Source organism: Astatotilapia calliptera, chromosome 4 (assembly GCF_964374335.1).
Source record: "Astatotilapia calliptera chromosome 4, fAstCal68.1, whole genome shotgun sequence".
Classification (NCBI taxonomy): Eukaryota; Metazoa; Chordata; class Actinopteri; order Cichliformes; family Cichlidae; genus Astatotilapia; species Astatotilapia calliptera.
In genome coordinates, this window is record NC_137425.1 from 8,752,910 (window position 1) to 8,780,457 (window position 27,548).

The following is a 27,548-nucleotide window of genomic DNA, read 5'->3' on the forward strand; positions in this document are numbered from 1 at the left end:
AGAGAATTTCTCCTGATTGAGAGTGCTACAGTGCCAGAACTAATTAACAGCATTTGATTGTCTTGCCGCAGAGGTGGAAGTCATTACCATCATATTTCCCTGTGTATGCAGAATATAGTGCTTAAAAACTCCAGCAGATGTTCACAATGTGGACGCACTGTGGGTGAGCTTAATATACATCTATAGTCCATCATCATACTGAATCACACTGGGAAAAAAACATGACATCAGTGCTGGTCCAGTTAATCATCTGGAGTGTGTACATGCACAGGAAGACATCGGCTCAATCTCTCCTTTCTACCTGCGTTTTGACGCTTTATTATCATCATGATAATAGTGGAAGGAATGTGCCTTGCGATCTTTTTTTTCTACCACTCTTTGCATTAGTCAGTGGTTTTCTATTGAACATTTTGAATGGGATGGAGCAGCCTAATTAGCCTTCCTGCCTATACAACCCTGGCCTCTGGAACAGAGGGGGGCAGACAGGGACTCTAAAAGGGAAGGAAGGCAAACAGGAAGTTTTGCCTTCTTTTTCCATTCTTTCTCCACTGATCAATCACAGCTTGGATTTTTACAGCATATCCCCTGTTCACCCCCACTCAAGCCTCAAATTATTCTAGCGGACATCAAATGAGCTCCGTAGCTCACACAGAAAGCTGCCAGAGCATAAAAGACCACACCAAATCCAGACACACAGTAATGGTAGAAGCACAGAGGACTATGAATACAGGAGCAAAGAGAATCCAAAAGCAAAAACTGTTTCGCACGACACACTGCTGTGTGAAATGGTATCCCGGGCTCCACTTGGCAGACAAAGTAGGTCTGAATGATTTATGAGCGACAACAAAGCTTGCCAGTTGTTTGTTTTAGATAAATGCTACACAAAGCAAAAACTAACAAACGTGATGATGGCAAACAAAGAAAGACAAAAGTTTCTTGGCCAAAGAAAAAAATGCACCTAGATTTCCTGAGTTTCAGAGTACTCTTGATGAAGTGGTACAAAGTTCAAACCCACAGGCTGTTTAAGCCTTGGCGCAGGTAGGGCTTTCTGCAGCAGTGCAACAGATCCAAAAAAATAAATAAATAAAACTTTTCAAAAGCAAGAGCTGAATTTCTGAGAGGATTTCATCTCTGAAGCTGAACCCGCTTACCTCCTCCAACAGCATCCATGGGTCCCAGCACTAACACCTGGCCAACTGCCCGCCCATCAGGTGTGAACACCTGGTAGTCCTCACCAAACATTCCCTCCCCCTGGTCTGCCAGCAAACAGCCTCTATCCATCCACTAAAGCTGCTCAGCTTTACTCAGCTCAGCGGAAAACCTGTAAGATCAACTGAGTGATGCATCACAGTACTATACTGTACTTTAATGTAATCTTCTGTATTCAAAGTGTACAACACCACTTCCCTCCCACAGTAACATTACGCCTCAATGATTACGACTTTAAAGGACACTGAAGTTAGAGTATGACAAAGGCCTAAATAGGGTAGCTGACTGATAACATAGTGAACGTGCATAATAGGGACTAACAGCACCTCTTGCCCTCTTTTACTACTATACAGTCTTTCAACATCTGTGCTCTTCGTCAGCAACATGCTTATTCACAATCAGGATCGGAGACAAGCGCTCGGGGCTGCAGAAGCACTTCCCCTTTCCTCTGCACTTTCTCTCTGCCTTGATCTACCCTCTTTCCATCTCTGCCTTTCTCTGTCTGAAAGGTTTCTGTGAAAGGCCCAAGATGAAAGGCTGCCCTCAATGGGAGCGTGATTGCAGAGACAGTGCTGCCGGCACAAGGTGCTACCAGAATTGCTCACTCAGAATTGCTCCGCCCTGCAAAGATGCACACCGCCACTGTCCAAAGTTTGTGCATGTGCAACAGCAGAAAGATGTTCCCCTTAACAGCCTCTTACTCAAAAAGATTTATCCCAGCAGTGTTCAGACAACATGTGCGTCGTGTCACATGGAGAGGATGTAATGTGCAATGACACGCACACACACAGAGGGGAAGCGCTATAAGATAAATACTAGCTACACCTTGTAACATGTAGATAGATCTGCTGCATTATATCTGCTGCTTTCTGTGACAATGCGATTTGTTTCAGGATATTCACACAGCATGCACATGCACAAAAATAGACACTTTTTTTTGTGATGTGCTGGTTTCTAATCTGATAATCTAAGAGCAAAAGGCCTAGAGACTTGTGCAGGGAACAGCCAAATGTCTGCTCATGTAAAGATGAATTCTTGGAGAGAAAGCGGGGCACATTAAACCATGAGTGCTAAAAAGGTAAAACTGTACAAGAATGAGACATGAACAAAACTCTAGACAGGAACAATCTATATTTACGTAATTCTGTGTTGACAGGAAATGTTCCAGGATATTAAAATCTATTGAGACTTTGAACACCAATTTAAAACATACATGTTTATGTGTAAATGCAAACGTGATTCACTTGGAATAACTTCAGTTATAACCCAGTTATAACCCTCAATATCAGAATATGAAGGGAAAGATACTCAGGAATGCTAAATCATACATTTACAGTAACAATTTAAAAACAACCTACATGTAAATACAAATACATCACTAAACAACAAACAAAAACCACATAGAAGAAGCGAGAGTCCTCCTGTAAATGCCTTGGATACAGCAATAGTGCACCGTTGTCTGTTCTATAATAAGCAGGACTGCAGATCGATAATGCAGAGTGATGTTGCTGTAATGTGACCAGAAGCCTACTTTTCCTCTCATATCAAGATAAATACAAAAAGATGTGAAATCTGATATTACGCTGCACGTGTACAAAACGGATTCACCAAAGGCCTCGTACCAAATTTAAGAGAGACGATTGACCCTCTCAATCCCAAAGATAATATTAAAACACACACACACAGATGTAACCCCTAAACCTATTATATATATACCCACAAGAGAAAACAAAGGATTTTCAGTTCAGTTCTACCAGAAGCTCCTCTCATGTCACCTTCACCACAAAATTACCAGTTTTATGGCTACAGTCCAATTAAAGTGATTATGTGTCAGAGAAGAAAGAGTAATATGATGATTATGATAATGACAGATGCAACACTTTGGGAATGAGCCACAGGTGCAAAGCTAGACCCAGGTGCAGCCATCCCAAATAGGAGATTTTGTGGAGCCAGTAACCGCACAGGGTAAAGAGGTGAGAGATAAAAAGCCAACCCTTCAACTTGCAGAGACGGTAATTTATGTGGAAAGAATTTACAGGTGTCACAGCCCAATATCTCTTAACGGCTCTTTGGCTGATTTAAACAGAAGCACTGGGGCTGATACTAGTCCCTTCAAATTAAGTGGTCTACAGGGATTGAGCAGTGAATGGAATTCATTATGTTGGTTGACGGCTGTGATGTTAATTTAAGCAAAGATAACAGAAAAGTAACAGGATATAGGGAGAAATGTCCTACGACCAGACCACTGTTTTTCCCTTTCACCTAATCCCCTCAACTGGTCACAGCCTTTATTTGAGCATTTTAGCCTATAGTATACAGCGATGATTGTTGGTGTGAACTGGTGCAGACCAATCCCCCTTCCTACCTTGTCTTTCTCCCCATTGCCAACAGCATGTTGTTGTTACTAATCAGTATAATCGAAGCTATGGTTTACTAAAAAAACTAAAAAAAAGTGAATATCTGACCTGGAGAATTTAGGGCTAACATTTTCAGTCATCAAAATTACAAAGATACAAAAATGCCAGTCTAAATAACTTAAGATTAGCTGTACAATTAATAACTTAATTGCGTTTAAACATCATGAAAACTGTGAAAAATCCTAGGTAATCTGAAATTTTCTTGGTTTTCTTGGATTGTATTTAATACTTGGATAAAAACTATTTGCAGTCAATGAGTGCCTGAAATCTAGAACCCACGCACATCACCACGGGCTGTGGTTTCTCCCTTGAGATATTGTGCCCAACCTTTACACTACAGGCACTTTCAGTTGCAGCTCATGTATGAGTCTCTCTGGATTCTGTTTCAAAGCAGGCTATACTGTGTTGAGATCAGGTTACTGACTTAGCTATTACTTGGCTTGAAGAATATCCAATTTCTTCACCTTGAAAACCCATAGGTTGCTTTTGCAGTATGCTTTTGGTCATTATACATTTGCACTGAAGTACTGTCTAATCAGGCTTGCAGCATTTACATGAATCTCATAGTGTATTTCACAATTCACCCTGCAGTCGCACTACCAATAAACACTAGTGGCTTAGTTTCACTGACAGTCATACATGTCAATGCTATAATGCTAATATCATTTAAAAGATAATGCATTATGCAATGAATTATGAGTTTTCATGTGTTTCTTTCCTCTTCTATACTTTTCTTTTTCCTGCTCAAGTTCATCTTGATTTTGTCTGTCCAAGGATTTTTTTTCAGACCACTGCATGCTCTTTTAGACTTTTCTAGCAAAGTTGAATCTGACCTTCATGTAAGAGTGTAAACAGTTGTTTGCACTTTGTTGTAAGCCCTCCGTATTTCCATCCATGAAAGTGTCTCTTAATTTTAGTCTTTAACAAGAATGCCTACTCAAGAATGTCCTTGACTTGGTGAGATGTTGTGAAGTTTTTCTCAACCATGGAAGTATTGCTGTCATTATCCACTTTTGCTATCTTTGTTTTGCTCTTTTTTGAACCTGACTGCTGATTCGGCCACTCCTAAAGTTCCTCCTGTCTCTCTGGGAGCTTTGTTTTGGTTTTCCAGCCTAATGTTGGCCTCCCTCACTTGCACTGACATCCAAAACTACTATGAAAAGTTAAACTCAACAATTTGAATCATCCATCTGCTTCCACTTTTCAGGGTCGTGGGGGACCCTGGAGCTTATCCCAGATGTCATAGGGCGAGAGGCGGGGTACACCCTGGACAGGTCAGCAGTCTGTCACATGAAAAGACAGACAACCATTCACACTCACTCATTCACACCTATGGGCAATTTGGACTGATCAATTAACCTACCCCTACTAAGTGCATGTCTTTCGACTATGGGAGGAAGCCTGAGATTGTGGGGAGAACCCACGCAAACACGGGGAGAACATGCAACCTCCACACAGAAACCCCACCCTGATAGTGGAATTGAACTCAGGACCTTAGTGGTGTGCAGCAACAGTGCTAACCACCATGCCACCGTGCTGCCACAAATTGAATCAACTTCAGATATTGTGTCTGCTTCATTTTTCATGAAATAACAAGGGGAAATGCCTCATCTGGCCATCTGGTCTCTCAACTGTCCCATTAATTCTGAGTATTTGAATAGTTTTGTAAAAATCCTTGAATTGAAGTTGAACATCTGCACTTCAAACATATATCGATTCTCTGATTTAAAATCCACTCTGGTGGTGTACAGAGACAAAACTAGAAAAACTGTGTGGTTGTCTAACAAATTATGAACTTAACTGCACCTGATAAAGTTAGTGGCCCTCATTCAGCCAACCTGTAATACCACTTTTGTACACCTAGATTGAATAGTGAGTATTTGTAGCAGGGTCTGCCCTCCATCCAACATGGGAAAGAGTATTTCTGCCTAGAGAGCACAGTCTATGATTCTGACCCTGTGTCAAAAAATGAAACCGTAAACACAACAGTGGCTGAAGCTGTTGGCAAGCATCCTGAAGCGCAGGGCGAATAGGAGACCTGACCATCTAGGGTTTGTTTATGTCTCTACATGCTATTGTCTTGCAATGCTCAGAATGTGATGTTTACTTATCCTCACTCAGAGCAGTGAATAACACCTTATAGGTACTCTGAATTCAAGTAACTATATCGACAGCCATTTTAAACTCTATTACTCTATGTCTGGATTTTCAAACTGTTTAATATACATGGATTTCTAAGGGGCTCTAAAATAAATCACTGGGATATTTTTCTCACCTTATAAAAGACTGCTGCGAGCGTCCTGCTGCTCCAGTGAAAAGTCATACCACTGCTGTGGGGTTCCAGACAGCTACCAGTACAGATAGTGTTCATGGGGCATCCTGACAGCGAAAACAATAGGACATTTTTGTGATGTATGGATAGGATGGATGGACTGAGGACGTTGAAAAGGATCAAAGGGCCACAACAAAGCCCTGCGTGTCACTGAACTCCTGCGTCAAACACCCAACAAGAGAGCAGAGGGAAGAGAAATCAATAGTGACTCATGCTATGCTCAGGCTGCATCAGGTATATTCGACCGTGAAGATGAAACAAGAAAAGAAGGGAGAGAGTACAAAAAGGAGGAGATGAGGAGAAGAAGAGAGCGATGAGGCACATTTTGAAGGCCAACTCTGCTCCCTATTGTTATTAGACAGCTCCCTATAGCCTCCCCTCCACTGCACAACTCTGATGTGCTTCCTCCCCGTGACCTTCGTCTGCTAGATCACATTGTGCTCTTTCCCATCTATTGTAGAACATCTGAGGGAAACAATCTATTTCAGTGTGATCATCATTTTGCCTTCAATCATGTTCTCATTGTGCGAGTGTCTTAAATTACCATAACAACGCAAAGTTGTAAAGGTTAAATTAAGCCTGGAACAAACAGGAAATTAAGAACTCGATGGATCGGTTCCGATTTTTCATGAAGTTGTGAGAGCGAGTCGTGCAGGTGACCAGCATCCCAGAGCGCTGAGTGACACCTAAAGGGCACAGCTTGACTTTTCCAAGACATCTGCAGCAGGTCTCATTAGTATTCAGCTATGAATCATTCATACAGCCGGCTGTCATTACCACAAACAGCATCAGGGGGGACTTACAAAGACACACATACACACTCTCGTTCACAGTTAGGGGTCCGTACAAAAAATATGCACACAACCAAAAATGCTCAAAATGTAGAAAAGTGTGAAGGAACTGTGTTAAAAAGAACTAGTTAGATGATCTGATTAGTTCATCTGCAGAAAACTGATATGTGAATAAAGGCATGTCTCAATTACAAACTGACAGGAACCGATTCAAGTTTCTCCACTAAGGATTTGCTGCTTTTCTGTCTCCTTTACTTCTTTTATTTTTTATTTTTCACAAAGTGATGATCTAAAACTACTGGCTGGACAACTGAGAAGACATTAACTCTACTACAGATTCACGGAAGATGAAAAAGAAATCAATTTTTGTACATTTTAAAACACTAAATTCCATAATTTTAGGGATTTTTGCTTATTAAATAATCAAAGAAACAGTTGTCACTTAGCTTGCTGTTAAAAATAAACTAATTAAATTATTACCTAATCATTGCAGCTCTAGTGGCAGCCCCTGAATATTATAAATGATACGCTGATTACCAACACTCTATGTAAACAATACCACAAGGCAATGCAGTAACAGAAACATGCAAATCACAAACAATAAGCCCTTTGTTTGCCTCCACAAGGTGAGACCTCTTTCCAACAAAAACTCCATTTGCATGCTGTGTGCAACAACTGTTTGTGGTTAACAGGCTTACACACCAAACCAGAACAGACTACTAATGCAGAGAGGATCAACTTCAAAGATACTCCTCTCCCTCTCTCTCCTTCTCTCCGTGTGAGGAAGCAACGGTGCTCGGAGATGATGCACGACTCCGGGAGCACAACAACTTTGTGTCCTCGACATTCCGTCTCCATATTTGACATTGATTATCTATACGTTTGCATTACAACACGCACTGTACTGTAACAAACAACAGGACAGTCAATGATAACCCAGTGAGCCACAACGGAGTTGTCATTATGTACGAAGCCAGGAATCAGTATTTATTAACCACATCACATTTAATGTGTGCCAAGGGCTCTATTCGCTTTAAAACACTACTTTAGCAAATGTGTTTTCATGCCAGTGTTTGCAGTGTGAGTATTACTGTTTTGTTTTTTCTTGTATATATCCATTCATTCATCTGCCCATTTCCTTAATCGCTTACATTAGGTGAGAGGCAGCCATTCACGGATAAACACATCCTAAACTACAGCCAATGCACGCTCACCGATTAACCTAACACGCACGTCTCGACTGAGGGAGAGACCTCTTGGCGCACCCGGCAAACCCAAAGCCTTCTTGCTGTGAGGCAACAGCGCAAACCAGTGCATTTACAGTATACAGTTTAACACAGATACACAGATGCACTTTATGTATTGATGCAATCATAAACACAATTTAATCTTTTCTTCCAGCAATGATCCAAATTGAATCCAAGGGTTGTGATCTTTCCTTCAAATGTAGCTTCTCCATTCTCGAGTCGCACTCAACACATCGCAGAAGGTGAGAAAAAAGACAAAGCAAGCAGTTGTGTAATTTCAAAAACCACACCGGGGAAGACACAAAGCAATAAGGGAAAGTCCACAGTGTCTTCAACAACCTTTTTCTGGCATTTTCCATCGCTGAGAAACAGAATGTCTTTTAATGAAACCACTAAAATAAAACTCCCCCCAGAGCACACAACGCATTAATAATTCTATGAAGGTATGAATATTTGAAGCTCAGTTTCAGGGTAAGTGTCAATGTTACTTGTGAGAGCAAGAAAAGAGCGCTTTATATTGATAAAAATGAACTGATGCCGAGACATTGCTTGCATAATCTGAAAGGGCATTATAAGCGGCAAGCAATCATATGAAAAATAAGTGTAAAATAAGCGGTTAATAAGCATCTTACATAACATACCTTTTCATAAACCCTATAACTTGTGTCTGAGACTAATGAGCAAGAACCATCCGTTCAGGTTTTAGAAATGACATTTCATCTCAATGAACAAATATCACAGCGGTCTGAATGACAGGCAGCAACCCATCTGTGTATACGCCACCATCTCCAGAGCATCTGCTTGGCAGTGGGTGGAAGTGGGCTGGACTGGATGAGCTCTGCTGCAAAGCCCTGGAGCTTCTCTCTGCAGCCAGTGGTGCAGAATTCCTGCTGTTATCTAGAAGGTGGAGCTAATATTTTATCATGATGGCCTCTTGGCGCTCCAGTATGCCAAAAGGCAGAAGGCTGCAATACAAGACAAATGACAAGCTCCAAATTCCCTGGCCAACAAAACCCACATCTGCCAAACCAACAGGCTGTATGAAGCACACTATCACAGCCACCTCTGCAGAATGAATGAATAGTGCTGAAGAACATTAACCAAACCGAAAACAAAACAAACACAAGCAGATGCACAAATACACATTTGTACCAGTAATACACCTGTATGCGTGCCAACACAGCGGCAGAGATTATAAGTTCAAGACTGCTGCACTCTGTTTCCAAACACGTACTGGAAGATCAGCGGGTTGATCTATGGGTGGGTGATCCAGCATGCATGCACAATGAGCCTAATACATTGTTTATCAGTGTGAAAGAACTGGTAAGCAGGGTCATTAGAAATGTGGACACATTTATCACAGCAGAGATAGCAAGAATTAAATCTTGGACTCAGAGGAAACAAAGCAAAAGGATGCAGAGATAATACGTGAGCTTATGTGTTTATTCAGTAAAATCTATTGATTGTCACTGAAAGAAACTAACAGCCAAAACAGAAAATGCAGAATGGGTGCAGGTGTCACTGAAGCAACGCCAATAAACTGGATGACACGGTAATCTTTCAATGTATACAAAATTTGGAATTTGTGCAGCATTTAACCCCAGAGCTTCACTTCTCATAATCACGTTAACACTTGCTGCCAGTCTGCTGCTTCGCTGCACCTCCACAGCCTCAACAGCCGGCTCTGTGAGCCTCCTGTTTCCTAGTAACTGTGGCAGGGACACAGGGCTTGGTGAACGGAGGAGCTTCTCTTTTTTTGTCATCTTTCTGACAGTTGGGTGCATGCATGCACTGATTTTTAAATAATTTCAGGACTCCTTGCATACATATATGATTTTTCACTGTAGAGGTAACTATGTCTGTCGGTCCGACAGCTGGTGCACGTTTTGGTCCAAACTAAAATACTCCAACCAGTGAAAACAATTAGTAAAGAAATGACAATTACCAGATGAGAAAATATAACTTTTCAACATCTCGATATTTAGTAAAGGCTTTAGTGGTTTAAAAGCAACTTCTGGTTGGATTACCATTAAACCTAACACAAACAATCATGACTCCCTCAGGATAAATTATAATAACTGCTGCCCCATTACCTTTTCATCTAACAGCAGCTGCTTGTAAAAATGCAAATAATCTTATAATTTGGTTTATGACCCGAAACATGTAAAACTAATCAACATTTCCATGCTGTCCCATCACTTATTAAGCCTCAGCTTTTTTTGTTTTGTTTTTTTGTTTGTTTTTTCTCTATTTGACTGAAAAAAAATAACTTGCTGAAATGTATTCAGATGCAGCTACACTAAAATGAGCAACCTCAGGCTTGATGTATAGGAGACACCAGGGAGAAATATGAAATATAGTAAATGTCTATCCTCATTACCAGGCTACAGTAAAGGAAAAAGCAGGAAAAAATAATGCAAAAAACATTTTACCTACACCTGATTATAAATGTAAATTACAAAGTAAATAACAGCCTTATAATAATGAGTCAGTAAACACTGACATTAACTAAGCTGTTCTAAAAATTATCATTTGCAGCTCTGCCAGGTTTGATGCAACTGAAATTAAGCACATCAAATCCTACACCAGTTTTAGTCATAGAAGTACGAGCCAGTCTGTTCAGGAAACGTGTCATGTTATGCAGCCTTAAAAAATTGAGAATTTTTGTAAAAGATATGGGATGATTCTGGTACAGACTTCCAGGGTGGAAGACGACGAGTCTTCATACTGAAAAGGGATATCAATTAATTTGAAGAGCCTACTGAGAGAAAATTAAGCTGCAGCTCATTACCTGTTATCAAATGAATATATAGCATATCATACATTCACTGGGGGATAAAATTCCACGTGTGAATTACACTGGAAACTAAGAGAGGTGGACAAGGAGTCTAACACCTTGGGAATACTGCTTGCAATTTGACTGAAGCAACAAAAGCTCTTTAGTTAAAAAAAAAAACCCTTATGGAGACACTGAACTCTGAATCAGGCCATTCCAGTTTCCTGCTGTTAACTAAGCACTGCCAGTGGCAAAACATAAAACATAACAACAAAAATGTTAATTAACAACATTTAGTCATTATGTTGATAATGAAAGAGTAATGCAGCAGGCATTGCATTTCCTTCGAAATGCATTTGCAGTTGCAAACGAGTTGCATATAAACAGTTAAAAGCGTCAAAAGAAGGAACACCATGACAACCTTCAAACACCCTTGTTACAGGCTGAGCTCGGGATTCAGCGGCGATTACCTCTGTGTGCAGTCCTCAACAGACCTATTGTTATTGAACAAGGTCGGACATTAGAAGGCAACTCCTGGCTTCGGAAATCATGACCCATAAGTGACTCAGTACCACCAGAAATAATAACTAACCTCCGCACAATCACTGACCATTCATGACACGCAGTCATATTAAAAGCAGCCATTTTCCACTCTCAGTCTCGCTCTCTCTCCGTTACCACTCATAACACTTCATAAAACATCTCTCCTCCTCATATTGAAAAAAAAAAAACAATCTCAGCACATCCTAGACATCTCTTCTGCCTTTTTTTATATTAAGCTGCAGAGTGCACACTATAGACTGCGTTGCAGAAAAAGCCAGTGAAATTTGCAATATGAAACCCACTGGTTTCCAATTTAAACCTCCAGCTGAGGAGATGGATGCTGCCCAGTTAATCGATCAAGAGACACAAAACACAGGAAGAAGCGCTGGAAGAACCAGAGGGATACCGGTCTGTCTCAGGGTAAAACACATCTGACCTTTTCAAACTCACTGCTCTAATAGTTTATGGCGGCGAGTTTGGGCTCATCCGCGAATTTCACATGCAATGTTTGTGACTGCACTGATCCCCCGTTACAGAAAATCCATTTTTTTAAGCTTGGCTGGACTTCTCAATAATGCAAGTCCGTATCAGCTTCTCAGCCGGTTACAACTCATTACATGTATATTAGTGGGCGATAACGCAGGAATTGGTTTCCTTGTGAGAAGGGTAGCTCCTAGTGGGGAAAATGAGGAAGGAAATGAAAAGTGATCCACAAAGTTGCAGCAGAGCGCAGCCTTTCTGACAGCACAGACTTACAATCACATGAAGAACTGCAGCATGGCTCACACAAATTATACTAAACTGAACGAGCGACTTAAGAAACTGGTTCACAACTGACAGTAAATATGATGGAGGTTTAAATTTTGACTGGAGCAGAATCACGGTGGCAATCTAAAATCGCAGCCAAGCCCCAAGGCAATGCAGACATATTTGATGGTTCAGTTCGCAAAGTGATACCCCAACGAACTCTCGTTACAGTTTGATAAATCAACATTTAGTCTGAACATGGGGACAGTGAAGCCGTATATTGAGATCAGGGCTATAATGAGATGAGGGATATTTGGATCCAGTCATAAGCAGAAGAAGGATAATCTGCCCATAATCACTAGAGCCTGCACTCCCTGCTTTGTATTCCTGCCTGAACATCTTTAGAAGGAAAATCAGATGTGCACGTAGGAGGAAATAGTCTGAGAATAAAGAACACCATAACCACTTCTGCTAGCGCCTCGCTAACACCACCACGTTCATTTCCTCTAACTGCCTAGCTTTCTTTGGGGGGAAAGTTTTTGGGGTTTAGCAGTTTCCATAATTTAGTCTTCTCGTGCTTCACAGTTCAGCGCACTCTGTGAAGTAACACAGATTCCAGAAATGAATCTTTAGCCCACAGGTATCTGAAATGTAAGTTAGATCAGTCTCACCCTCAAAACGCTTTGAGCCCTTTTAAGCATTCACTTGGTCATAAATGTTTAATAACGACCACAAAAATATGTCTACATAACAAGACACAACCTTGTGCAATATGATCTGCATCTCATAAGTTTAGGCTATTGCTCTCCCATGCAGGGGAGAAGTAGATGTACTTAAACCTGACACAATGTTTCCACTGAATATTAAAAACAGAGCATATGCATGCTGCTATTTCAGGGACTGCAAAACACCAGGTGAGGCTCGTGCAGTTATCAGACCTCTTTGTTCCACAGGCAGAGAGGACGTTTGGTTTTTGCAGGTGTGGAGAAATGAGAAGGTGCAGATGCATGCACGAAATAACCTCCTGGTAAACAAAGCTTATCTGTAGTTTCTTGTTTATTTGTTGCTGCATTAAAGAGAAAAAATGGCAAAAACCTACACAACAAAATCAGGTTTGTGCTGTTGTTTTCAGACAAAAAGTATTCAGATAAGCAATATTTTAACAGGTAAACAAGTCCAAACTTTTACAATAGAATATTTACAATTTATTAGGTATACCTCACTGATACAGAATTGAACCCCCTTTTGCCTTCAGAACTGCTTTAATTCTTCATGGCACAGATTCAGCAGGGTGCTGGATACATTGCTCAGAGATTTTGGTTTATATTGATAGCATTGCACAGTTGCTGCAGATTTTCCTGCACATCCATGATGGGAGTTTCCTGTTCCACTACATCCCAAATGTGGCTGACTGGACTGAGATCTGTGGAGGACATTTGAGTACAGTGAACTCATTGTCATGTTTTCAGGGAGGCTGTGGTCTTTAAACGACGCTCAGTTGGTTTTAAGGGGCTCAAAGTGTGCCAAGAAAATATCCCTCATAGAATTAAACCACCATCAGCAGCCTGAGCCATTAATGCAAGGCAGACTGCATCAACTTTTCATGATGTTTTTGGTAAATTCTGAAACTACCCAAACAGAAAAATTGGAGTCTAATCAGACCAGGCAATGTTTTTCCAATCTACTGTCCAATTTTAAGCAACCTGTGCAGGTTTTAGTGTGAACTTCAGTGGGTCATCTTAACCATGTCTACATGCCTAAATGCACTGGCTGCCATGACATAGACTAATTAGATATTTCCATTAATATGCAGTTTAACATGTGTATTTAACAAAGTGGCAGATGGGTGTATATATACTCAGTGTCAAATTAAATATGAATATAATTGATGTAGCAGTCTCCAGTGCTGTTGCATAACTTGGAGGTGTTTGGGATGTTTTATTAAAATTACAGGGGAAAAATATTCATTTCATTAATGAGATCAGTGCAATATCACCACTAAACCTACAACCTCAGTAACAGCTGAATTAGTACCTCGGATGCTGTCAATAAAGCTAACAGAATTTGATTCACACACCTTGCACTAGTTGCATTTTCTGTCCAATAATGGACCGAAAAAGAAACCTGGCTCTGATAGACACGTCTTAAATCAAAGGCTAAATTGTAAATGATAGCTGTAACATGGTGGAGGTAAAAAATTGAAAAAAACCAGCAGAAATGTTAAAGCCTCTCTGCTCAGTCATTTCACGCTTGAATTTTGTTTTCATAGATCAAACAAAAATTGCATCTGAAACATCAGAGCTTATCTGATTAAAAGCTAAAATCAAAATTTACATGCAGACACGCAACATTTTTTTAAACTGTTCACTACAGACAGCTGTTATAAGTTGATATCTTCATCCAGTGAAAATGCATGGGGTGAAAATGAATAAGTAAGATGTAACTACCACACTGAAAATACTGACAGCAGGATTAGTGTGCTTTGCTGTCAGTCATAAAAGTGCTGATCACCAGAGTCTGAGTGAATCTGGGAGTCAGATGAGGGGAGAAACTCTGCAGCCTCACATTGGGTGAATATTTCAGTATAAGATCTGACCATCAGTGATGGAACTGGTGACCTTTTATATCTAATGTCTGCACAACTGAAGATCCCAAAACAAAAAAATGTGACTATTAATCATTGCAACAAAAAAGCTGAGTTCTGACATAAAACAGGTCCTTTTCTCCCCTAACAAATTTGAATATTTACCTCATTATCTCCTACTTTTTCACACATTGATCTCCACAGTACCAACTGTCACTGCTGCAGAAAACAGATGTTGCTTTCAAATGCTGTTGAGACGTATTGTAATTACCAGGATTGCACATTTTAAATCGACCGATATATTGTTAAATAGCCAACAAACCTCCCTCTTTTTTTTTGCTTGCATTGCTAATATGCCAAGATCTTGTATTCTCATTACCCTGCCATCACAACACCACTGCTTTCTCCTGCCGCAGCACAAAGTAGCTCTGTACCACTCTGTCTCCAAAAGAGTCAGCAGAAAGCTACTTTTGATTTAGAGACCATATTGTTATGTCTCACTACAGAACACCTTAATATACGACAAGTTGTTTTTATGACTCACAGGCTGTAGCTTTTAAGGGCACATTAGGGCAGTACAACTTTTTCAACAGATCACTGTGGACCAACTAGAGCTCTGTGACGGGGGGAGGAGGGGGGGATCTCGAGAATAATGAAGTAAATATTGCCCTCTTGGACCCACAGTGCAATCGCTTCAGGATCATGTTGTACAAGCTGCTGTGGAGGAATTTTACTCAGTTTCTGCTCTTTTTGGAATTACAAGAAAGTAGCTGCAAGCACTAGAGAGAAGGCTGAGTAGGAGTAGCACCATTCAACTTGATTAGTGTACAGACTTTACCAGCTGACAGGAGGTGATTATACCCTGCAACTGACAGCAGCTGGAGGACAATTATAGAGCTGTATTCGCTTTAAAGTAAGAGGAAAGTGGTGGAAAGTTTAATATAGATTTTCAAATAGATGCACTTTGAGTATGTTTTTTTGTTTGTTTGTTTTTTTAAAGAGTACAACTCAAAATCTATGGGTTTTTTTTTCCTCATCCAAGATTTTTCAAGGTCAAGCAATCAAACCTGGTTTATGGTTGGTTGCTTGAAACCCTGTTGTTTCCAAAGTGCCATTTTAAAAGCGTTAAGTTAAGCATTGCTATCTTAGTTGTAAAAACAAAACAAAAACAAATAAAAAAACAGCTCTGACTATGAAACCAGACCCTCATTGGCTGATGAAGTGTGACAACCTGTTAACTAAAGAGTTATCTGTATACCACAGATAATCCTCAATTTCAAAACATGGTATGACCAAGATTTACAAAACAGATGCTAGGTACACCGATGGAAGCTACATCCATGCTATATACGGTCTGTAATCTATAAACAGTATTGTATGACATCATCATGTTGCCTAGTAACAGTCTAAAATGGTTTTGTGTTAACATCTACGCACCTATAAAACCTTAAAAATGTTGTTTCGTTTTTCTTTCACAACAGTGAAACTTCACTTTACACAAATGCTGAATTATGCATGATGATCATGCAATATGACGCCACCATGTTGCCTGGCAACCACTCAGAAATGGGCTAAAATGGTCTGTTTTTAGCCTTTATACACCTACAAAAAATGTATAAAAGCATCATATCATTTTTATTTCACATTAATAACATTTATATCCACAAAACCTGAAATATACATGATTAGTAATCACATAGCAACTGAAATCATCCAGGCCTAACAATAGCATGGGCATGTACTAGTCATTACTTTGACTTATAATGGTAATGCAAGTCATTGACAACCGCCGTCTTCATCCTGAGAAAATATGTGATCAGACTTATGTTCCCATCATAAAAGCTGTATCCTACTGCATAGGTCTCTGAGAAATCATTTCTAATATAAGACAAGACGAGACAAAGAATTTCTGTGGTGCAGTATGGCTTAATTAATGTGACTGACAGCAGAAACAAAGACCTTCATGACACAGAGAAAAAAACACAACAAGAAAGAAAATGTATTTTAATTTTGGACCTGTTACATCACTTGCAACAAGCATTTCATATTTAACTCCACACCCAGCGGTGGTGGTTAAATAGCTTCACTTTTTAAAACCTGACGTCAGTTTAAAAAACTAAAATCATAAATGAAATACAATTTTTTGATTGAGTTGTATTTGAGTTTACCATTTGCTGAGAATTTCATTCACACATGGTAAGTTTAACCTGCTTTAATTACTTATTTATTGTACTGGTGTGCTTTCAGAAAACTAAACATCCAACACTTCATAGCAAGAATAAATGTTTAACATCTTTCTTCTCTTCTTTTAGTTAAAATTCTCCTTGAAAAGCTCATTATTAAAGGAACCTACAATCAGATTTTTTTATACTTATAGTTACCCTTGAATAAAGCAATAAGTATTACCCCCATTTTATTGTGTCCATTCTCATGCACAGATATCAAACTCTACCACGCACACAGTTGTGGCACGGAAACAAGGACCTTTGATAAATGCATGTAATATTTAAACCCTTGAATCATTAATGACCTTGAGAGCTTACTAGTGTGCTTACCACCGCAGCTGTGAGAGACTCATCATATACCGTCAACAACAGACCCCCTGGAGTAACAGCACAAAGATTCGCAAAGATCTCTGACTTGCAACTTCATTTCCCATTAAAGCAATTCTTGACAAGGGTGAGAAACCTGAGCAAAGATTCCGAAATTCGATGTGAACGATTTTTTGTTGTTTTTCTCTTTATATAGTGATCAACTAGAGAACAAATGTCATCGCTTGAGCACGATCAGTTGCCACATATAAAAACTAAATGCTGCATGTGTCATCATCATCCTTCATCCATCCCAAAGTACATATTTGAACATATGCATGTGGGTGCACATATGTGGTGAGGACACGGCGTGAAGCAAATCTAAACAGCTTGCAGATTTGGGCAGAGAAGCCTGGGATTTTATCATTGCACGATCATTAAGTGCTCAACCCATTTTATCAGCTCGAGGTTGTGCCCCAGAATGTGGGGAGTGTGTATATCATATAAATATTTTGTTTAGCACATTTGCGTTAACATCAGAACAACTCTGGTTACGCTATTCCCAGCAGGGTCAATTACTTCAGAAATCCCCTCCAAACATGCAGCTCCTCTGCCATAAAACATTGCATCATCGTCAGCCAATCACAAGGCAGGAATCATGGGGCTTTGTGTGGCACAGACCTAGGGAATAAGCAGGTGCCCAAGTACACTAACACACTGACATCCACACTGTGCTGCTGTCAATGGCAGGCATTTAAAGCTTAGAACAATGCTTTGGTAAAAGAAAAAGAAAAATCGCGTTACTTGTGATCTGATCCGTGCTCAAATAGAATTTAACAGGGGCCAGGATATAATGTGGTTCAATGTAGATTGTGCCCTTGCATGCAAGATAAATATCTGGCAGGTGCATAATGACATGACCTCGTACAGTCCACCTGTCTTTGCTTTCAGTATTGAAATGAAAAAATGGTAAACAGAGCAGCTCGGTGACTTGTTCCAAAACAAAACCTGTTCCATCAAATGCAAATCTTTACTGGAACTGGAACTGGCCTGAATTTTCCTAGCTGTCGTTAAAAGCAGTTTCATGTCAATGCATGACATAAATTTACTGTCTTTTTACAGGTTTATCCTTTCAGATAAATCCTCCTGCAGTTTATCTACCTCGACGCCCAGAGTATGTCGTAATGGCGCCAATGTGTCTGCACCAATGTCAAGACAAAGCCTCTGTATATCAAAGAAAATCCACCGGGCTAATGTGGCCAAAGAGGTCATCACACTACCTCACACCTAACCCGTTACTGTTCCGAAGAGAACTGGCCTGAATTTATGCCTAGCAAATCACAACATGTAACATCCAGTCAGCAGGTTACTTGTGTCTCTTTTGATGAACTATAGAATTACTTCAGCAGTAAAACAGCATCTCAGGCACTGCGGGCCCTGCTCTGGCTTTGCCTCTCTTACAGAGGATCATAAGACAGACAGGCATGCATGTTGACATAACCCTCAGCTGAACATACCAGGGTAGCATGGAGATAAAAAGCTACCAGGATCTACAGTCTCTGTACAATGGCAACATTACGATAAGTGTTAGCTCTCCGGCAGGCTAACACTGGCTTAACGCTCGACTCTGCTAATCTATTCTTTATGGTTTAGCCTTGTGAGCTGGAAAAACTCTGAAATAGGCTTATGAAGATGTTTCCATTTACAGTTACAGGAAGTGTGACAACCAAGTGTAAGAGCCATACTTCTTCACTGGTTGAGTTGGGAAAGTTAAGCCTGGTTTAGGAAATTGTTTTCCAGCTGGTGACTTGAATGTCTTGAATTGATTCGGTCTTGCCAGCTTTTTAATAAAATAGTGCTGTTAATTACCACCAGCAGTAATGACAATCCTGAATACTGCAGGTGTAATGCAAGTGATTGGAGATCTTTTGTTTCAGCAAATTATCCAAAATTGCTGATGGTGTAAAAAAATTAAAAAACCCTAATAGCGCAAACATTCAGTCAAATGTAATGTCTGCTTTTAGAAGTAATACACCCAGGGGTTTGTATTCAGCCTGATACATCTCTCCAAGACAGACACTGACTATACAGAGCTCCAAGGCCAAGCTTTATAGCGATAAAGCACAAAAATCCAATATACACACAGGTCGTATGCCACTGTACCTTGCCTCTGCCTTCACCTAAGCTGCAAACTTATTTCCCTCCATCTGAAGAGCCAGATGAACGTGTCTTACAAAGAATTCAACCTGAAAAAATGAAACTATTCAAAGGTCATCTGTAAGCAAAAAGTAAAAACAGACAAGCTAAAGGTATCAGTATTCAACACCAAACACAGAATAAGCTCACAAGCCAACAAGTTGGTTTACTATTCCACTGTTGAGCTCTCACAATCACTGCAACTAATGACCGATTAAAGGTACTCAGCACTTTTAAAAAAAATTATGTTGCCTCTGCCCAAGCAAGACTTACCTGTCCACCTACGAGCAAACCCCTTTTTTGTCTTTTCTTTTGAGTTTCCTTTCATTCTCTCCCCGTCTTTCATATCTTCTGTCACTTGTCTCCCTGCTCTTCTCACCACTAGCTACCAGACTGTCCCTTGGTGAGAGGCAAGTGAGGATGAAGAGGAGGGGAGAAAGAAAGGAGAGAGAAAAAGTGAGGGAGAATGAGGACTTAGAAAGGGAAATGAATGTGGATGAAGTCCCGGAGCTGTGTCATGTTGCCCATCTCTCTGAGAAGTGAGCATTTATCCTGTCCTTTCTTTCTGTCTTTGGATCTTAAGAGTGGATCTTCTGCTGCCTGTCAGACAGCCTTGCCATCCCAGGAGTGTTTCAACATGCCTCAAGTACATTCTTCCTACTTTAATCCCACACCCTTTTTATACTCTCTCTTTATCATGTATTTTTACCTCGTTTATTTGGGGGTGTAAAATCTGCAAACAAATAAGGCGCACTGTATTTTGCTTGAGAAAATCTGGTGCAAACTGTAGATACATTTGCCTGCTTCTCAAAAGAAGACTTTAAGATCATTTTCAACGATTGCTTTTTCAATAATGCAAAAAAAGAAGAAGAAATAACGAAAAAAGAACGATAAGGGGCTGAAGGAAATAGCAAGAGGAGCTGACCCACCCGATCATCCGTTTACAATACCATCCCCCATTCACTGATAGCAGAGCTGCCTAGTCCCTTCATTAAGCTATCATTACATTCACCGTTTTTTCTAATTTGTCTTTTTTATCTTTGTTTTTTTATGCATTTCATCATCTTTCAAACACACACACACCCACCAGCATGCACACACCCCTACACTTTGGAGTGCTTCACTTCCCAGAGGTTGTCCATGTGGCTGACAGCAACAGCTGCAACCAACACACCAATGCAATCACACTTTCCAATCAACTACACACAAACATCTCTCGAGTCCTTCTCTCTCTCTTATGTACACATACACATACACAGACTCACACCCACCAGCACCACCTGCTTCACTAATGGTACTTCTGCTCTACACCGGTCCCCTCCCATATCTTGCGCTCACACATGGTGCCACCACCCTGTATTTCTAGCACCCTATCCACATTCAACAGCCTCCCACCTCAAGCCTTTTCCTGGGGCACCTCACTCCTGACTTACTGCCCATTAACTGATGCTACCTCACGGCATCACTCTCCTCAAGCAGCGCCGCTCTCCACAAGCCCTCAGCCCAACCCCCCATCCCTGCTTTCACAGAGTGTGACAGGAGGACAGCCAGCTGGTTGGGTAGCACAACATACAGAATCAAAAAATACCTGCCACACAAGTATGCATAGAATTAGGGTTGACATGCCTTGGGATGGTGCATTGCCCATGCTGCGACACGGACCGCTGCAGCTGAAAGTGATCGCGTTTCCTGTTCCCCCTCCTCTTTTTTCCTCTCTCCTCCTCCCCTCCTCCTGTTCTTCGCTTTCTGTTCTTCACAAATCGCTGGGTCTCTCCTTCCTTGTGCCGGTCCCCGCTCTCCTATTCGCTCCTCGCCTTCTACCGTCCTCCTTCCCTTTGTCTCACTCTGGCTTTCTCTTCCCTCCACTGGAACCTCCTTGGCGAGATGGCTTTGGTCCAGCAGCGGCGCTCCTGACAGCACTGCGCGTGTGTGATTGCGAGCACGTGTGTGTGTGTATGCGAGTGTGTGAGGGAGAGGCTGGGTGGGAGCGCCTGGGTGTGTTTGCGTGAGGGAGAGAGGGGGAAGAGATGGGCGTAATCTTCAGCAGCTTTGGGAGACTGTGCATGCCGGTGCAGGGATGCTCAGCACACAGCTAGGAGTGAAGCACAAATTTTGCCCATGATAAATTCACACTCCCTCACCCACTCTCTCTCACTTCCTCTCTCCATGCCTTATTTCCTACTGAATACACATTATACTCTCGCTCTCCTCTTAAAGACACAGGCGGCACGCTGCATTGCTACATGTCTAAGGCGTATCTCATGATATCGTAATAAAGGGGAGTCCAGGGAGATGGTCCTGCATGGGGCTCCTGAGCTTAGCCAGCAGGAGGGGTGGGGGTGGGGGGTAGAAGTGCTTGAAGCATCTATTGTACCAGGAAAGGTGGGGAGGGACTGAGGTGGGTGAAAATTAAAAGAAAAAGAAACAGTGGAGGTGAGAGAGACAGAGAGAGTGAACACTTGAAATATCCTTGTGACAACATCAGCTAATGATAAAGCTGTGTAAGGCCAGAGGGGAGGTTATAGTGGGATTGCTATGACAACCGGAGCTCGGCGGCAGGTGAGAATGACGAAAAGGACGCCACAGGAGGGCAACCTCAGCATCGCTCTTCCCTGCTGGATGTTTGTATAAATTATTACTATTTTTAGTCCTGATAAGTATCACCCAAGTCCAACATTATCTCAGCTATTTAAGAGCACCCTTGAATGTGGGGGGGGTGGGACAAATCCACACTGAAATGAATCTTGTGTGTTCCTGAAGGAGGACAAAATGAGTTAAAAGTAGCTGAGAGAAGAAGGCATAGGGTGTGAAATCAGGGACAAATATTGTATAAGCCATGGATGATTGAAATCCAGAATACTGCTGTCAGGCAGAGTGAAGCAGCCTCTGCTGTAGTACCTAATGGGTGCTGATGAATTAAGAAGTTAAGAGCGGGGGAAAGAGAGACGGAGAGAAAGTAAAATGCCAGGAGATGGAGAGATAAAAGAGGATGGAGGGCCTCTTCATGATGAGAGTGATGAATAATATATGATCAGCCTGCTCATGACTTACACAGCACACTGGAACGTCCGTCATGTCCAGCTGGTTTACAGGCTCAGAGAAGGGATACATCAGCCTGCCTTGTGTAGCCTGTCCACCTCAGCTAGAAGCCTAACCCTGTCACAGTGTTTCAGTGATCAAAATGTCATCATAACACTTCCATTGTGTGTGTGTGTGTGTGTGTGTGTGTGTGTGTGTGTGTGTGTGTGTGTGTGTGTGTGTGTTTAAGATATATAAATATAATATAAAATGTTCTTCAGAGAAGTAAAACATGGGAAGGGGGAAAAGTAAATGCTGTTTTCGGCAGTCATGCTGTCGATAACGGTGCAGATGGTAAGAATTATGTTCCCCAGTAGACACTAAATCCAGCACAGAACATTTTTAATTATCTACTTTTAGCTTTATAGAGCCACTTCACAAGATTTAACTTCCAACTTGACATGACTAGCGACAGGCGATCCTTTAAAGAAGATTTTGTACAGATATTTGATTTCCTACTTTATATCTGAAGCAAGATATTGGTCTAAAAATATTCAACATGAGAAGGCCGTATGGAAGGACCTCAAACTCACTGTGAAATTTGCTGGTGGAATATTAAAGGAGAACTAGGGTTACTAGGAGAAGGAGAACAGAAGTGTTTGGCTCATTTCCATCTCCATTTTTATTTTTCGCTACTAGTTCAGCTTCTGCATGATAAACATTTCAAAATAATCTTCATTCATCTTGTACTGGGAATTTGTGCAGCCAACTAGAAAGCACAGAAACCGTCTGAAACAAGCAGCTTTAAGCTCCTTTACCTTGTCTTTAAAGTTGTTTTCTTCTGATTAGCTGCACCTTGCAAATAAATGTAAACAGCTGGTGGGCGGGGCTCTTCTGTTCACAGCTAGTGCTGCCAAAGACACCTGCTTTCACTGACATGGGGAAAAAATCGCTTGAAACTGAGCATTTAGAGCAGTCTGAACTTTTGGGTTTTAGGGATTCTTTGCTGATCAGCTTAAATGAAACTTAGTTTATATAAACTCCTTCGTTTACATAGTTTTCACCTCAGACAGATATTTATTTTTATTGACCTATTATTCCACTTATAGAAGCTTTTTTTTCCACAAAAATAATTCAGGAATCAAACCGGTCCTAGCCTAGTTTTAATCCTATCAGAGGCCTTTAAGTACAGCCATCATCATGAACCCTACAGAATAACTATGAACTTAAACTAAGCGAATTCCAAACTTAAATGTAGCTATAACCACAGCAGTTACAAAAATATAACATTTTAAAATAAAATTAATATGTACAATATTCTCACTGTCATGTTTTCCTCTTCAGAATAGGTGATCCAAACACAGCAACAATATAAACAGCTTAATGTGCCAGAATGAAATCTCCCTTCCGCTTCACCCTTCCACCAGCAAACTCAAAATGCAGCAACACAAAATGCTGTCACGTTTTTAAAAACAATTATAAATAAATATTCTGGTACAATATATTCCAAAAACTGCTTTGATGATGACTTTTTTTCTGCTTTCCTGCAGAGCACTGCCTCTCTTTCACACCCACATCTGCAAATCTCTGTACAGGAGGAAGGCAACCCTGTTTAATTTAGTCAGCAGCAGGCTGTCAGAGTTTGAGAGTCAACAAATATGAGAAATTAACTCAGCTCTGTAATGTGTTCTACAGCATCATGGACCGCAGGTGTTAGAACCTGTGAAGGACGGTCAGATTAGGGATTGGCTTTTCACACAGGATTGTGGCTGCTCCTCTTTATCAGCCGATCAAAGCGTTCATACCAATACTTGCAAAGCTAGCTAACCATACAGGCACTTCAGAGACCATTTCATATCAAGGCCTTCTAACAGCAAATGTGCAATTGCAACCGTGGTGCATGGCTGCAATTTAACAAGTGGAATTAAAAAGCCGCATGTCTCATATTGTAGGTAATGTAGATGTAATGCAGGGAGTGCAGTAGGAATGCTTCTAGGATTTTTTTTTTTAATTTTCATATAAAATCACTCTTTTATTTCGTTAGTGGTAGTTTTCAGGTGGAAACATCAGTGTTTTGCTGTGTGACTATATTTTTCAATAGGTCTAATTGAGCAAAAAGATACTGCACTTGACATAATGAGATAATTGCTGTCATGTGCATAATAACTATGCATAATAACTTTCTGTCTACTACATTTAAGAAAAATAATGCTAAAGATTGGGTCAAGCTGGTGTTTTGCCTCAGGGCTTGTATATTTCACTGAGCAGGAAGCTGTTCATATGCAGAGATGGAACTTGCTGAGCAAGTAGCTCCGAGGAGACAATGACCACCCTGTGCCACTGTTTTCTAATAAAGCGACAGCTGCGGTTTTAGTGTTGGCTCTGCAGCTGACCATATTGTAGAAAGAATTATCAAGGCACTTAGTCTAAAAATGATGCGCATTTTCATTTTCCAAGTTTCACACTCATGTTCTTAGAAGAAATTGTCAGTTGTCCCGAAGGAGTTTAAGGAAACCCAGTTTGTCCTGGCTGTCCTCTTTCCTTCTCTCCATCTCAGCTGTGCGAGCTCATCGACCCAGAAACCCTTCAGCACATTCTGTGGCACAATAGATCTGCCCTCGCTTCAGTGGAAACTGGCCATCTGAGGTTATTAGAGGAGGGGCTGGGGAGGAATGTCAATGACAGCGTGACTTGGATGCAGAAATATAAGACAACCTTAGAAGGCAGTGAACACAGGTTTTCTTACTGTACAAGAAAGACAAAAACATGTCACTGCAATCATGTAAACGCTTCATTTGCATTTACAGTATGTGTACTAATGCAGAAACCTACATATGCCTCATTGCAACCTTCAAAGCAATACCCAAAGGCACTATACATTCAGAGCTATTAGAGCAGAAAGTTGGAACCTCGAGGTCCAAGGATAACAGGTAAGAGGTAAGGTCTAGAGATTAATGTCTGCAGTAATGAATATCACTTTTCTTCATCTGCCATGAACCTCCAATACATAGTGAACCAATTCTACAATAAGCATTTATCATTAAACCATTTTAAACATTGCACAAATCCAGCAGTGCTACTGGTGCTAAAAGACTCTTCCTGAGGGAACAATAAAGAACAATGCCCGCTGGAGAAAATGAGCCACATTTAGTGAGGCAAGTCACAAAGAACGATAATAAATCCCTGCCAAAATCTTGCACTGGACACAGAGCCTGAGAACACAGATCATTCCACTAAGAAACATCGCATACCACACTGTAAGTGATCACTGCCTTTCATCTCTCTTTAGTTTGTCAGCAAGAATATCCAAAAACTATCAGGTCAAATTTATGACACTTGGCAGAAAGGTCGAGCATGACCAAGGAAAAAGCTCATTAAAATTTGGTTTAGATCTGGGCAACATTTTATATATTCATCAAGATCGTCTAGTCAGAGACATAATATGCCAACATGCAGAAGAAACTGATTTAAAAACCAATTTGTCCCAACTGACAGTGGCCTGTTAAGTAACTCAGTGTGAGTGTAATGCTGCATGGTGAACTTCTGGTTAGCAGAGTTACCTCATAGCAAGAAGATCCAAGAGCAAAGTCTGTGTGAAGTTTGCATACTCTCCAGGTCCTTTGTTTTCCTCGCACGGTCCAAAGATGTGCATGGGAGGTTCACTGGTGATTCTAAATTGGCTGTCAGTGAATGGTTGTCTGCCTCTCTGTGTTAGCCCCGTGATAAACTGGCGACCTGTTAGGGATATGCCTGGAAGAAAATGGGTGGATTTTAATGTATGTTTCATATTGACCTTTTCAATCTCACTGTGCTTTTTATAACTCCTTGCTTGATGGTTGTGTGATTTCTGCTGTGCAAAAATGCCAACAAAGGCCAGAGATCAACCTTTACTATGAAAAGACTCATTTTTGAGATATTTTTGCCCAGAAAAACAAAACAAAACATCAGTATGGATTTGCAAAACATATTTGGCCTTTTTAATTATTTTCGCACACCTGGTTAATTGCAATTTATAATCTATCGGCATTTGCAGTGGGCTTTATGTTATTGTTATTTAGCTACTACTCAGATCCTGATCTTGTGGTCAACCTTGCAGAAGTGGCACCATGGGAGGATGCAGTGGGGGAAGCATACAAACACAAAAGGCTAAAATAGACAGACCAAGGCAAGGCAGAAAAACGTGGCTGGTGTACCGAGGTGTTCCCTGTACAGTAGATGTGGAATGCAGAGCATTTTTGGCCACATTAACAACAAGGCTCCCGAAGAGAATCAGGGTTTTTGAATAGCCCTTCTGAAAAGCCATCAAGTCACTATGGGAAATTGCTCATGACTTACAGATTGAGCAAAGCAGCAATCTGCTTTAGAAGAAGAGGAAAAGCTCCAACTGGACTGGAAGACATCTGACACGCAGGGATAAAAGCCTAGGGGGACACACCTGGGACACCAGATATTGTTGCTGAAACACCTTCCACAATTCGTAACACAAGACATCGATGCCAATTATCCTCAGAGATTCTGATATCAACTCCTATGAGCTTAATTAAAAAGGCTTTCTCTGAAATAGAGTAAAGCTATGCAGGGCACCTTGAGTCCCAACTGTGGTTGTGCAAATAATTCAAATCCCTTAAAATTTAACAAAAAAATAATTTTCATCAACCGAATTGTGTGAAAGACCACAGATAATTATGTCTTTAAGGTGGCACACACTGTCACTCTACAGTACAAATCAAGGGTTGAATAATTTAGGGAAGAAAACTTTTAGGGAAACATTCGGCTAAATAAATAAATCACAAAAACTATAAACAGTAGCAAAATACTAAGTCTTGTGCTTGTCAGGATTTGCATGATAAGGTCCCAATTGAAGACTCAGGAGACAAGCAGGATTAAACAAAAACTGATCCACAAAGGAAAAGATTAAGTCCAAAAAGCAAAGACACAGAAAATCCTCAAGGACACAGAGAGAGTCGCACAAGTGACCAAAGAGACAAAGCAATGACAGGACTACATATAGACACAGAAACAGCTGTACACACAAAACCCAGGCTAACCAGGGGAATGAGTCACTGCTGTGGAACAGGTGAAACTAATTAGAATAATGCACAGGGGAAATAAAAACACATGCAGAACACAGGAGTACCAAAAATAATGGAACTAGAG

General features: G+C 40.8%; 1 protein-coding gene across 7 annotated transcripts in view; it reads right to left on the reverse strand.

Annotated features, from left to right (window-relative positions):
* The window catches only part of srcin1a (SRC kinase signaling inhibitor 1a), a 128,558-nt gene extending 102,480 nt beyond the window's left edge, over positions 1–26,078 (reverse strand). For all 7 annotated transcript variants that reach the window (XM_080300183.1, XM_080300182.1, XM_080300181.1 and 4 more), the window contains exon 1: positions 25,952–26,078. The gene's annotated coding sequence lies outside the window, so the exon portion shown is untranslated. The remainder of the gene's footprint in view (positions 1–25,951) is intronic.
* Between the last annotated feature and the right edge of the window lie 1,470 nt (positions 26,079–27,548).